The following is a 13,055-nucleotide window of genomic DNA, read 5'->3' on the forward strand; positions in this document are numbered from 1 at the left end:
GTATGTATGTATGTATGTATGTATGTTTGTTTGTAACGCTAAAACTTTTGAAAGACGGAACCAGAGTTGACAAATTTGGTATCATATTGCACCTTGATCACCCGGATGACAAATATCGAAATTTCACGTCAAACGGACCAGTAGAAAGGGGTCAACTGATCGTTTTTCTCCTAGGGGGGCCCCCCAAAAAACCTGTCATTTTAACGTTATTCAATACGTGTCACGTGACGTGACGTCAGCTCAAACTTTTGACAGACACAACCAAAGTTGACAAATTATGTATCATATTGAACCTTGATCACCCGCATGACAAATATCGAAATTCCACACCAAACGGACCATTAAAAGGGGGTGAACTGATCATTTCTCTCCTAGGGGGGCCCCCCAAAAAACCTGTCATTTTAATGTTAATATTACATAATCCAAAAACGCTTAGTCATGTCACGTGACGTGACGTCAACATCCAGTAATGGCGAACAAATGTAAACAAACACTTTGTTTTACCGATACTTTTGTAATTTCTCTTCTGCTTTGTTCTAGAGATTATTAAACTCCATGACAATGTCTCCAACGTATTTAACTGGTTAAAAATAGTATTTATACAAGAGTTTTAACGAAAAATATCAGGAAAAAATGTACAGGAATAAAAAAAAATTCAGCTTTCAAAATATTCGTCGATAAAAAAACCGATCTTTATATTTACGCTAGCCATTTTGTATATTACCACGTGACCTGCTATCTCTTAAACTGGAGGGGGGGATCCACTTGAATCCAACAAAACCAGTAATTTTTTTTTTCTATTATATATACAGCATTTTCTATAAAATTAAGTGTAGACTTTATAATTAAAACAAAAAATGTTATTCATACTAAAAAAAAAAAACGCTTAGTCATGTCACGTGACGTGACGTCAACATCCACTAATGGCGAACAATTGTACCTATTTACTATGCCTCCCCACGGGACAGAGTTAGACACCAGGGTCGTTTTTTAACGTGGAGAAAAGGTACAAAAATAAAAATTGTCTCAGTCGTGGAGGATTTCTCCTCCACCGAAAGAGAACAAGAAATAGAAGTGCAGCATCTGAAGAACAGATACTACACTTTGATCTTGACCAAAAGGCCAAGAATGCGAACAATTGTAAATAACAACTTTTTTCACAAAACCAACACCGTCTTTCTTTTTTTTCTCTCTCTTTCTCTCTCTCACCCACTTACTCTTCCCTCTCTCTCACCCTCTTTCTCTTGACGTCACACCACTGTTAAACTGTGGGGGGGGAACACATTCCCAGGCATTATCTCCTATAGATGCACATTTTATTAGAAATTCAGCTTTCAAAATATTAGACGATAATAAAAATATAAAACCAACACCCTCTTTCTCTTTTCTCTCTCTCTCACCAACTTACTCTTCTCTCTCTCTCACCCTCTTTCTCTTGACCTCCTACTACTGTTAAACTGTGTGTGTGTGTGTGGGGGGGAAGAGGCAGCTTGAAAACCAACAAAAACAGTGCACAGTTTCCCAAGCATTTGGGGTGGGAAGGGGGGGAAGAAGCCGAGCGCACAGTTTCGTGTGAGAGAGAGAGAACAATTCTCAACCTATATACTCAACAAATTTTTTATCTACAGATTTGAAAGTTTGTATATAGGGTATTCAGACATATGGAAATATATCTAGCATAATCTATCTATTATATCTATAAAAGTGAAAATGTGTGTGTGTGTGAGGTAGCCAGAGAGAGAGAGAGAGAGAGAGAGAGAGAGAGAGACAACAATTCTCAACCTATATATTCAATACATTTTTTATCTACAGATTTGAAAATTTGTATATAGGGTATTCAGACATATGGAAATATATCTAGCATAATCTATCTATTATATCTATAAAAGTGAAAATGTGTGTGTGTGTGTGTGTGTGTGTGTGTGTGCGTAAGAGAGAGAGAACAATTCTCAACCTATATACTCAACGTATTTTTATCTACGGATTTTAAACTTTGTATATAGGGTATTCAGACATATAGAAATATATCTAGCATAATCTATACATTATATTTATAAAAGTGAGAATGTGAGTGTGTGAGAGAGAGAGAACAATTCTCAACCTATATATTCAACAAATTTTATACCTACAAATTTGAAAATTTGTATATTGGGTATTCAGACATATGGAAATATATCTAGCATAATCGATCTATTATATCTATAAAAGTCAGAATGTTTGCGTGTGGTTGTGTGTGTAAGGTTGCGAGAGAGAGAGAGAACAATTCTCAACCTATCTATTCAATAAATTTGTTATCTACAGATTTGACCATTTGTATATAGGGTATTCAGACATATGGAAATATATCCAGCATAATCTATCTATTATATCCATAAAAGTGAGAATGTGTGCGTGAGAGAGAGAGAGAGAGAGAGAGAGAGTAAGTACAATTCCTACCCTATATATTCAACAAATTTTTTATCTACCGATTAGAAAATTTGTATATAGGGTATTCAGACATATGGAAATATATCTAGCATAATCTATCTATTATATCTAGAAAAGTGAGAATGTGTGTGAAAGAGAGAGAGAGAAGAGAGAGAGAGAGAACAATTCTCAACCTATATATTCAACTAATTTTTATGTACAGATCTGAAAATTTGTATACAGGGTATTCAGACATATGGAAATATATCTAGCATAATCTATTATATCTATAAAAGGTAGAATGTGTGTGTGTGTGTGAGTGAGTGAGTGAGTGAGTGAGAGAGAGAGAGAGAGAACAATTCTCAACCTATATACTCAACAAATTTTGTATCTACAGATTTGATAATTTGTATATAGGGTATTCAGACATAAGGAAATATATCTAGCATAATCTATCTATTATATCTATAAAAGTGAGAATGTGTGTGAAAGAGAGAGAGAGAGAACAATTCTCAACCTATATATTCAACAAATTCTATCTTTACAGATTTGAAAATTTGTATATAGGGTATTCAGACATTTGGAAATATATCTAGCATAATCTATTATATCTATAAAAGTGAGAATGTGTGTGTGAGAGAGAGAGAGAAAGAACAATTCTCAACCTATATACTCAACAAATTTTTTATCTACAGATTTAAAAATTTGTATATAGGGTATTCAGACATATAGAAATATATCTAGCATAACCTATCTATTATATCTATAAAATGACCATGTGTGTGTGTGTGAGAGAGAGAGAGAGAGTCAGAGAGAGAGAGAGAGAACAATTTTCAGCTTGTGTGTGTGTGAGAAAGAGAGAGAGAGAAAGAGAGGAAGGAAAATTCTCACCCTATATATTCAACAAATTTTTTATCTACATATTAGAAAATTTGGATATAGGGTATTCAGACGTATGGAAATATATCTAGCATAATCTATCTATTATATCTATAAAAGTGAGAATGTGTGTGTGAGAGAGAGAGAAAGAGAGAGAGAGAGAACAATTCTCAACCTATATATTCAACTAATTTTTTATCTACAGATTTGAAAATGTGTATATTGGGTATTCAGACATATGTAAATATATCTGGCATAATCTATGTATTATATCTATAAAAGTGTGAATGTGAGTGATGGAAAGAGCAAAAAATTCTCAACCTATATAACCTATAAAAGTGAGAATATGTGTGTGAGAGAGAGAGAGAGAGAACAATTCTCAACCTATATATTCCACACATTTTTGGGCACAGATTTGGAAATTTGTATATAGGGTAGGCAGACATATAGAAATATATCTAGCATAATCTATCTATTATATCTATAAAAGTGAGAACTTGTGTGTGTGTGTGTGTGTGTGAGAGAGAGAGAGAACAATTCTTAACCTACATACTCAACAAATTTTTTACCTACAGTTTAGAAAATTTGTATATAGGGTATTCAGACATATGGAAATATATCTAGCATAATCTATCTATTTTATCTATAAAAGTGAGAATGCGTGTGTGTGAGATAGCGAGAGAGAGAGAGAAAAAGAGAGAGATAAAAATTCTCAACCTATACATTCAACAAATTTTTTATCCACAGATTTGAACATTTGTATATAGGGTGTTCAGACATATAGAAATATATCTAGCATAATCTATCTATTATATGTATAAAAGTGAGAATGTGTGTGTGTGTGAGAGAGAGGACAATTGTCAACCTATGTATACAACAAATTTTTTATCTACAGATTTCAAAATTTGTATATTGGGCATTCAGACATATTTTAATATATCTGGCATAATCTGTCTATTATATCTATAAAAGTGAGAATGTGTGTGATAGAGAGAGAGAACAATTCTCAACCTATATACTCAACAAATTTTTTATCTACAGATTTGAAAATTTGTATATAGGGTATTCAGACATATGGAAATATATCTAGCATAATCTATTATATCTATAAAAGTGAGAATGTGTGTGTGTGTGTGAGAGAGAGAGAGAGAGAGAGAGAACAATTCTCAACCCATATACTCAACAAATTCTTTATCTACAGATTTTAAAATTTGTATATAGAGTATTCATACAAATAGAAATATATCTAGGATAATCTTTCTATTATATCTATAAAAGTGAGAATGTGTGTGTGTGTGAGCGAGAGAGAGAGAGAGAGAGAGAGAACAGTTCTCAACCTATACATTCAACAAATTTTTATATATAGGGTATTCAGAAATATCGAAATATATCTAGCATAATCTATTATATCTTTAAAAGTTAGAATGTGTGTGTGTGAGAGATAGAGAGAACAATTCTCAACCTATGCACTCTACAAATTTTTTATCTACAAATTAGAAAATTTGTATATAGGGTATTCACACATATGGAAATATATCTAGCATAATCTATCTATTATATCTATAAAAGTTAGAATGTGTGTGTGAAGTAGCCAGAGAGAGAGAGAGAGAGAGTACGAACAATTTTCAACCTATATATTCAACAAATATTTGATCTACAGATTAGAAAATTTGTATATAGGGTATTCAGACATATGGAAATATATCTAGCATAATCTATCTATTATATCTCTAAAATTGAGAATGTGTGTGTGAGAGAGAGAGAACAATTTTCAACCTATATACTCAACAAATTTTTTTATCTACAGATTTGAAAATTTGTATATAGGGTATTCAGACATATGGAAATATATCTAGAGTAATCTATCTATTATATCTATAAAAGTGAGAATGCGTGTGTGTGTGAGAGAGAGCGACACAGAACAATTCTCAACCTATATATTCAACAAATTTTTTATGTACAGATCTGAAATATCACATTTGTATAGAAGTAGAAATCTTGATACCTACTCTGATACCTAATAAAAGAAAGGACACTCTTTAGGGCGGATTTTGATTATAACAAGTCACTAATTAGAAATTATAATAAACATTCTAATAATTTAAGAATTTTACCAAAATAAAATTGCATGGTAATCACCCAATTTCTGCCACAAAATTTTGATTGGCAGAACTCATAAACATAAAATATATATTTTCTAATTTCATCTTTTTTTTTTCTTTTTACATAATCTGGTTTGATGTTTTCCCAAATATTCAAATCACTATATTTTGCTGCTTAATATCAAATACAGCAACTGAGTTATTTTTATGCATCAAACAATTACATTTTCTCATTCATCCAAACTAATCACTGAACATCAATTTCATATTTTCTTCACTAAAATATTACTGTGCTTGATGTCATCAAGTGGAGCGGATCATTTTTTTTTCATTTGTTCACACATTTTTCCAATTTATATATATTTTAAAGATTCTTAGCCTATGTCATTGCATACCAATCTGTTTATTAAAAGTTAAGGTTCACTGTAAACACATATGTTACACCAAAATAAAAACGCTTCAGATAATGTCTTGATATTCAATTCAGTTTCTCACATGACATCTTATGAAGTTAGTAGAAATGTTACAGACTTTTGAATCTCAAACACTTTCAATACTGTGCACTGATATTTTCTTTTTTGCAATATAAGCACATTCATGATTTTTTTTACAAACGTTAAAAACTTTCACATTGTGTAGCAATATACTGAAACAATTATAAAAATATTTGTTTTTATTTTGAATGATGCAGGGCATCTGAAGAGAGATTTTTCTAACAAAATGAAAGTATAATTTTTAGCAATAGGTATCTAGGAAAAGGCCACTACATATGTTATAAGTTCCAAATTTCCACAACCTGGCAAATACTGGTACATGCTAGCAAATTTAGATTTGCAATTACAAAATATGATTCTAATTTTTTCCTTTGCTCTTTATTCTAACACTACACTAAGTTTACTGTGTTATTTCGCTACAGTTGATATTGTGTAGAACAATAAGAAAATCATAGTGAACAATGCATTCAACAAAATTTCACACACATTTCTAGATACCTATATCTAATAAGTTCAAAAGAAAGGACACACTTAGGGAGGTATTTTGGTGGTCAAGTCACTAAAAAGAGATTAGCTGGTTTCCCGGCATAGCCCAGGATATAATAAAGATTGACTGAAATACATGTTCTAGCTGGTTTCTAGGCGTTGCCAGGGATGTAATATAGACACATTATGTTGTATATTACCTGTTCTCTTCTCCCTAAGGTAAAACAATTTCATATACATGCTGTAAATTACCTATGCTAGGGATAAAACATGAACAATATCAGTCCTAGGGTAGATAAAACAAATAATACATAGAGATGAAAGATTCCTCTCCCCTAAGAATCAAACATATGTTCAATATCTGCTTTTGTTTTTTCATTGTTTATACGGTCCCGAGCAACGCCGGGTAGCCCTGCTAGTCTATATATATAAATCTCAAACGTCTGTGTGTATGTATGTTTGTTTGTAACGCTAAAACTTTTGACAGACACAACCAGAGTTGACAAATGTGGTATACTATTGACGCCCCATCACCCGGATGACAAATATCGAAATTTCACGTCAAACGGACCACTAAAAGTGGGTCAACTGATCAGTTTTCTTCAAGGGGGGCCCCCAAATCCCAAACATCTGTGTGTATGTAGGTTTGTATGTAACGCTAAAACTTTTGACAGACACTACCAAACTTGACAAATTTGCTATCATTTTGAAGCCCCATCACCCGGATGACAAATAACGAAATTTCACGTCAAACGGATCACTAGAAGTAGGTCAACTGATAAGTTTTCTTCAAGGGGGGCCCTCCAAAAACCTGTCATTATCTATATATATAAATCTCAAACGTCTGTGTGTATGTATGTTTGTTTGTAACGCTAAAACTTTTGACAGACACCACCAGAGTTGACAAATGTGGTATCATATTGACGCCCCATCACCCGGATGACAAATATCGAAATTTCACGTCAAACGGACCACTAAAAGTGGGTCAACTGATCAGTTTTCTTCAAGGGGGGCCCCCAAATCCCAAACATCTGTGTGTATGTAGGTTTGTATGTAACGCTAAAACTTTTGACAGACACAACCAAACTTGACAAATTTGCTATCATTTTGAAGCCCCATCACCCGGATGACAAATAACGAAATTTCACGTCAAACGGATCACTACAAGTAGGTCAACTGATCAGTTTTCTTCAAGGGGGGCCCTCCAAAAACCTGTCATTATCTTCTTCTATATATATAAATCTCAAACGTCTGTGTGTATGTATGTTTGTTTGTAACGCTAAAACTTTTGACAGACACAACCAGAGTTGACAAATGTGGTATACTATTGAAGCCCCATCACCCGGATGACAAATATCGAAATTTCACGTCAAACGGACCACTAAAAGTGGGTCAACTGATCAGTTTTCTTCAAGGGGGGGCCCCCAAATCCCAAACATCTGTGTGTATGTAGGTTTGTATGTAACGCTAAAACTTTTGACAGACACAACCAAACTTGACAAATTTGCTATCATTTTGAAGCCCCATCACCCGGATGACAAATAACGAAATTTCACGTCAAACGGATCACTAGAAGTAGGTCAACTGATCAGTTTTCTTCAAGGGGGCCCTCCAAAAACCTGTCATTATCTTCTATATATATAAAAGCCAAACGTCTGTGTGTATGTATGTATGTTTGTTTGTAACGCTAAAACTTTTGAAAGACGGGACCAAACTTGACAAATATGGTATCATATCGAAGCCCCATCACCTGGATGACAAATATCGAAATTTCACGTCAAACGGACCACTAGAAGTTGGTCAACTGATCAGTTATCTTCGAGGGGGGCCCCCAAAAAAACCTGTCATTATCTATATATATAAAAGACAAATGTTTGTTTTTAACGCTAAAACTTGAGATGAAAGATTCCTCTCCCCTAAGAATAAAACATATGTTCAATATCTGCTTTTGTTTTTTCATTGTTTATACGGTCCCGAGCAACGCCGGGTAGCCCTGCTAGTCCCAAATGTCTGTGAGTTTGTATGTTTGTATGTAACGCTAAAACTTTTGAAAGACACAACCAGACTTGATAAATTTGGTATCATATCGAAGCCCCGTGTCCCGGATGACAAATATCGAAATTTCACGTCAAACGGACGAGGAGAAAGGGGTAAACGTATCAGTTATCTCCAAGGGGGTCCCAAAAAAAACTGTCATTGTAATGCTTTATATTACGTAATTCTTGAATGATCCAATGTAATTCATACGTAAAAAAAAAAAAGCTTAGTCATGTCACGTGACGTGACGTCAACGTCCACTAATGGCGAACAATTGTTAATAAAAAAATCTTTCTCCGATACTTTTGCATTTTTCTCATCGGCTCAGTTATATCTTTTTTTTTACTTTATGCCAATGTTTCCATCGTTATTACCTGGTTAAAAATATTATTTATACAAGAGTTTTAACGAAAAATGTCAGGAAAAAATGTACGGGAATAAAAAAATTCACCTTTCAAAATATTAGACGATTATAAAAATATCGTAATATTTATGTAATGTAAAATAATTAGCCATTTTGTATATTATCACGTGACCTCATACCTCTTAAGCTGGAAGGGGGGGAGTAAAACCAACACCGTCTCTCTCTCTCACACTTACTCTCTCTCTCTCTCACTTTCTCTATCACCCTCTTTCTATTTTTCTATTCGTTTAAAAACGCTTAGTCATGTCACGTGACGTGACGTCACGGTTTGGTTACTATGGAAACACTTACTTTTTGTGCTGCTTCGAAAAGGAACAAAATTCAACATACACCGCTTCCTCTTCCCTCCCTCCCTCTCTCTCTCTCTCTCTCTCTCTCACACACACACACACACTTTCTTCGGTGTGTTTTTGTTGTTACGTACGTATTTTTTTATATTTTTATCTCAGTAATTTTTATTATATTTAATAGCATTTTCTTTTTTTTTTTTTACATGGGAAAATATTATATTTGTTATATTTTTGTCTTTTGACAACTTTTTTGAATCTATGTGTACAGTAATACAAACCCAAATATTTTTTTAAATATTGTATATTCTGAAGCATTAAGATGAAGCATAAATATATAAACATGATTACGAAACTTTTCCCTGAAGCAAGAAGAACAGTTATTCATTGTGTAAAAAAAAAAACACAGAACATATAAGACATTTAACTATGATTATAACTTTTCATAACTGTTACATACGATAATATTTTACATCTTTCAAGACGTCGTCTTATTCTCTCTTTAAAACAATAAGTGTGGGAAAACATTGTTATACATAAAAAAACGGATAAAAATACGGTTAAAAACTCGCTACATATATGTTACCGTGACATAAGTATTTCGTATAGTTTTTCATTTATTTTTCGATTACATCGGTAAACACTGTATGTTTTTCGAGCTGAATAAATATAACATTTATTTTTTTATACTTTTTCAAATCTGTGTACAGTCATCGTAATTTGTAACAATAATTATTCCGTGAATTATCGAATACTATTCTGAATATTAAACATTCAATTACATTCCTATTTCAGTCACCTATATTATTTACGGTGAACCAAACCTAAATATTTTTTATAGTTAAGTTTTACTATCAGATTCGTTGCCAGGGACCTCGATTACCTATAAAAAAAACAATTTAGAGTGGTCGGTGGTGTTCTGTAGTAGCGTATCTGGATATTTACCTTTTTGTAAATGTACATAGCATTTTATGCCAAATTTCGCAATCTAGCCTTTTTTTTCCTCGCCATATTGAGATGCGCACAACACCTCTGCAATTTTTTACGTTTATTTTTTTTTCTTTTTTTCTGTTATTTTAAAATCTGCAATTTTTTGGCATTTTTTTTTTTTTTAAATAAGAATACTATTGATTATGCAAAGAAATTGAAGAATGCAAAGAATTGAAGAATTTTTAAACGAGATTATTATAAAAATATTTGTGGCCAAGGAGGGGAGATACTTATATTCTCTTATACAAAAACTGGGGAATTTCTCTCTCTCTCTCTCTCTCTCTCTCTCTCTATCACCCTCTTTCTATCGAAAACCATACATTGGTTAGCGATGTAAACATTCAAATTCATTATATCATTCGCGCCATTTTTTATCAGCAGCGATTTGATTTTTCACGTAAGTAATAGAAATTATATTTATATACTTTAGATATTGATTGCTTTCTTTTCATTTATATAACTTATTAACATTTACTTATTTATTTATTTCATATGCTAATATGTTTCAGATTATACAATACACTTTATTACAAATACTTCTGTAAACAGTTAACACGAAACTATATAAAAATCTCGGAATTTCTCTGTTAAAAGTGGGTTATTTATTTTCTATTAAAGTTGTTTGAAAAGTTATAGAAATATATTTTTTTTAAACAGTAATGAATTTTCCCAACTCAATATTTTACAATTTTTAAATTTTTAAAATCTATAAAACTTTTTCTATTGATTTTATTTTTACGATATTTACAGGGTCAATGTGAAATTTTATGTTCTTTCCAATAAATCGAATATAATATTTTAAACAAACGTTTTTTTTTTAAATTCACGAACCCCACCCCCCAATCCCATCTGAAATTTTATGTTCTTTCCAATAAATCGAATATAATATTTTAGACATACTTGGGTAAAAATATTTAACATATAACACTTTTTTCCATACTTACGGTGTTAAAGAGGGTGTGAGACGCTATCTTGATTTTTCGAATACATCGATAAACACTGTATGTTTTTCGAGCTGATTAAATATGTTACATTGAATAAAAACACAAAAAATATATCCAGTTGCCTTCGATAACATTTATTTGTTATATATTTGTCTTTTGACAACTTTTTTGAATCTATGTGTACAGTAATACAAACCCAAATATTTTTTTTTATAAACAGTAATGAATTTTCCGAACTAAATATTTTACAATTTTTTATATTTTAAAATCAAAATTTTTCTATTGATTCTATTTTTACGATATTTTCAGGGTCAATGTGAAATTTTATGTTCTTTCCAATAGATCGATTATAATATTTTAGACAAACGTTTTTTTTTTAATTCACGAACCCCCCCCACCCCCATCCCATGTGAAATTTTATGTTTTTTCCAATAAATCGAATATATTATTTTAGACATACTTGGGTAAAAATATTTGTTGTCAAGGAGGGGAGATACTTATATTCTCTTATACAAAAACTGGGGAATTTCTCTCTCTCTCTCTCTCTCTCTCTCTCTCTCTCTATCACCCTCTTTCTATCGAAAACCATACATTGGTTAGCGATGTAAACATTCAAATTCATTATATCATTCGCGCCATTTTATAAAAATATTTGTTGTCAAGGAGGGGAGATACTTATATTCTCTTATACAAAAACTGGGGAATTTCTCTCTCTCTCTCTCTCTCTCTCTCTATCACCCTCTTTCTATCGAAAACCATACATTGGTTAGCGATGTAAACATTCAAATTCATTATATCATTCGCGCCATTTTTTATCAGCAGCGATTTGATTTTTCACGTAAGTAATAGAAATTATATTTATATACTTTAGATATTGATTGCTTTCTTTTCATTTATATAACTTATTAACATTTACTTATTTATTTATTTCATATGCTAATATGTTTCAGATTATACAATACACTTTATTACAAATACTTCTGTAAACAGTTAACACGAAACTATATAAAAATCTCGGAATTTCTCTGTTAAAAGTGGGTTATTTATTTTCTTTATTGATTATACTTCCAAAATAAACTATTAAAGTTGTATGAAAAATTATAGAAATATATTTTTTTTAAACAGTAATAAATTTTCCCAACTCAATATTTTACAATTTTTAAATTTTTAAAATCTATCAAAAATTTTCTATTGATTTTATTTTTACGATATTTTCAGGGTCAATGTGAAATTTTATGTTCTTTCCAATAAATCGAATATAATATTTTAGACAAACGTTTTTTTTTTAAATTCAAGAACCCCCCCCCACAATCCCATGTGAAATTTTATGTTCTTTCCAATAAATCGATTATAATATTTTAGACATACTTGGGTAAAAATATTTTGTTTCCATGTTTTCGGAATTTTTTTTTTTTTTTTTTTACCTTTTTTTATAATTTTTAATAGCATTTTCTTCTTATATTACAACGTTAATGTTTATGAATATTGAAATAAAATACATTACTACAGATTTATTAATAATATCTCTCTTTTAATCACTTTTATCGTCTATCAGTTAATTTTTGTGCTGATTCGATTTTTATTAATTAACACATTTTATTATTTTAATGAAAAATAATAGTTTCAATCATATGCTAATACTTTTTGGGTAAAAATATTTTGTTTCCATGTTTTTTTTACCTTTTTTCACATTCAACACACAAAACTAGAACACATAGAAATGACAAAAGTTGGGAAATTATTTTTCTATTCATTTTAAGAAAAAAGCAAAAATTCGATAAATTCTGGTACCAGTTATTTATTAAACTCAATGCTATTTTTTTGTAAAATTATTTTGTTTCCATGTTTTGGGAGTTTTTTTTCTCTCTCTCTCTCTCTCTCTCTCTCTCTCTCTCTCTATCACCCTCTTTCTATCGAAAACCATACATTGGTTAGCGATGTAAACATTCAAATTCATTATATCATTCGTGCCATTTTTTATCAGCAGCGATTTGATTTTTCACGTA

The 13,055-nt window shown here is 31.3% G+C and overlaps 1 pseudogene; it reads right to left on the reverse strand.

The window, feature by feature from the left end:
* Window positions 1-1,001: 1,001 nt before the first annotated feature.
* LOC145296473 (U2 spliceosomal RNA) lies at window positions 1,002-1,135 on the reverse strand (annotated as a pseudogene).
* Window positions 1,136-13,055: the final 11,920 nt, after the last annotated feature.

Source organism: Euprymna scolopes, chromosome 16 (assembly GCF_053919585.1).
Source record: "Euprymna scolopes isolate OS-2025 chromosome 16, ASM5391958v1, whole genome shotgun sequence".
NCBI lineage: Eukaryota > Metazoa > Mollusca > Cephalopoda > Sepiida > Sepiolidae > Euprymna > Euprymna scolopes.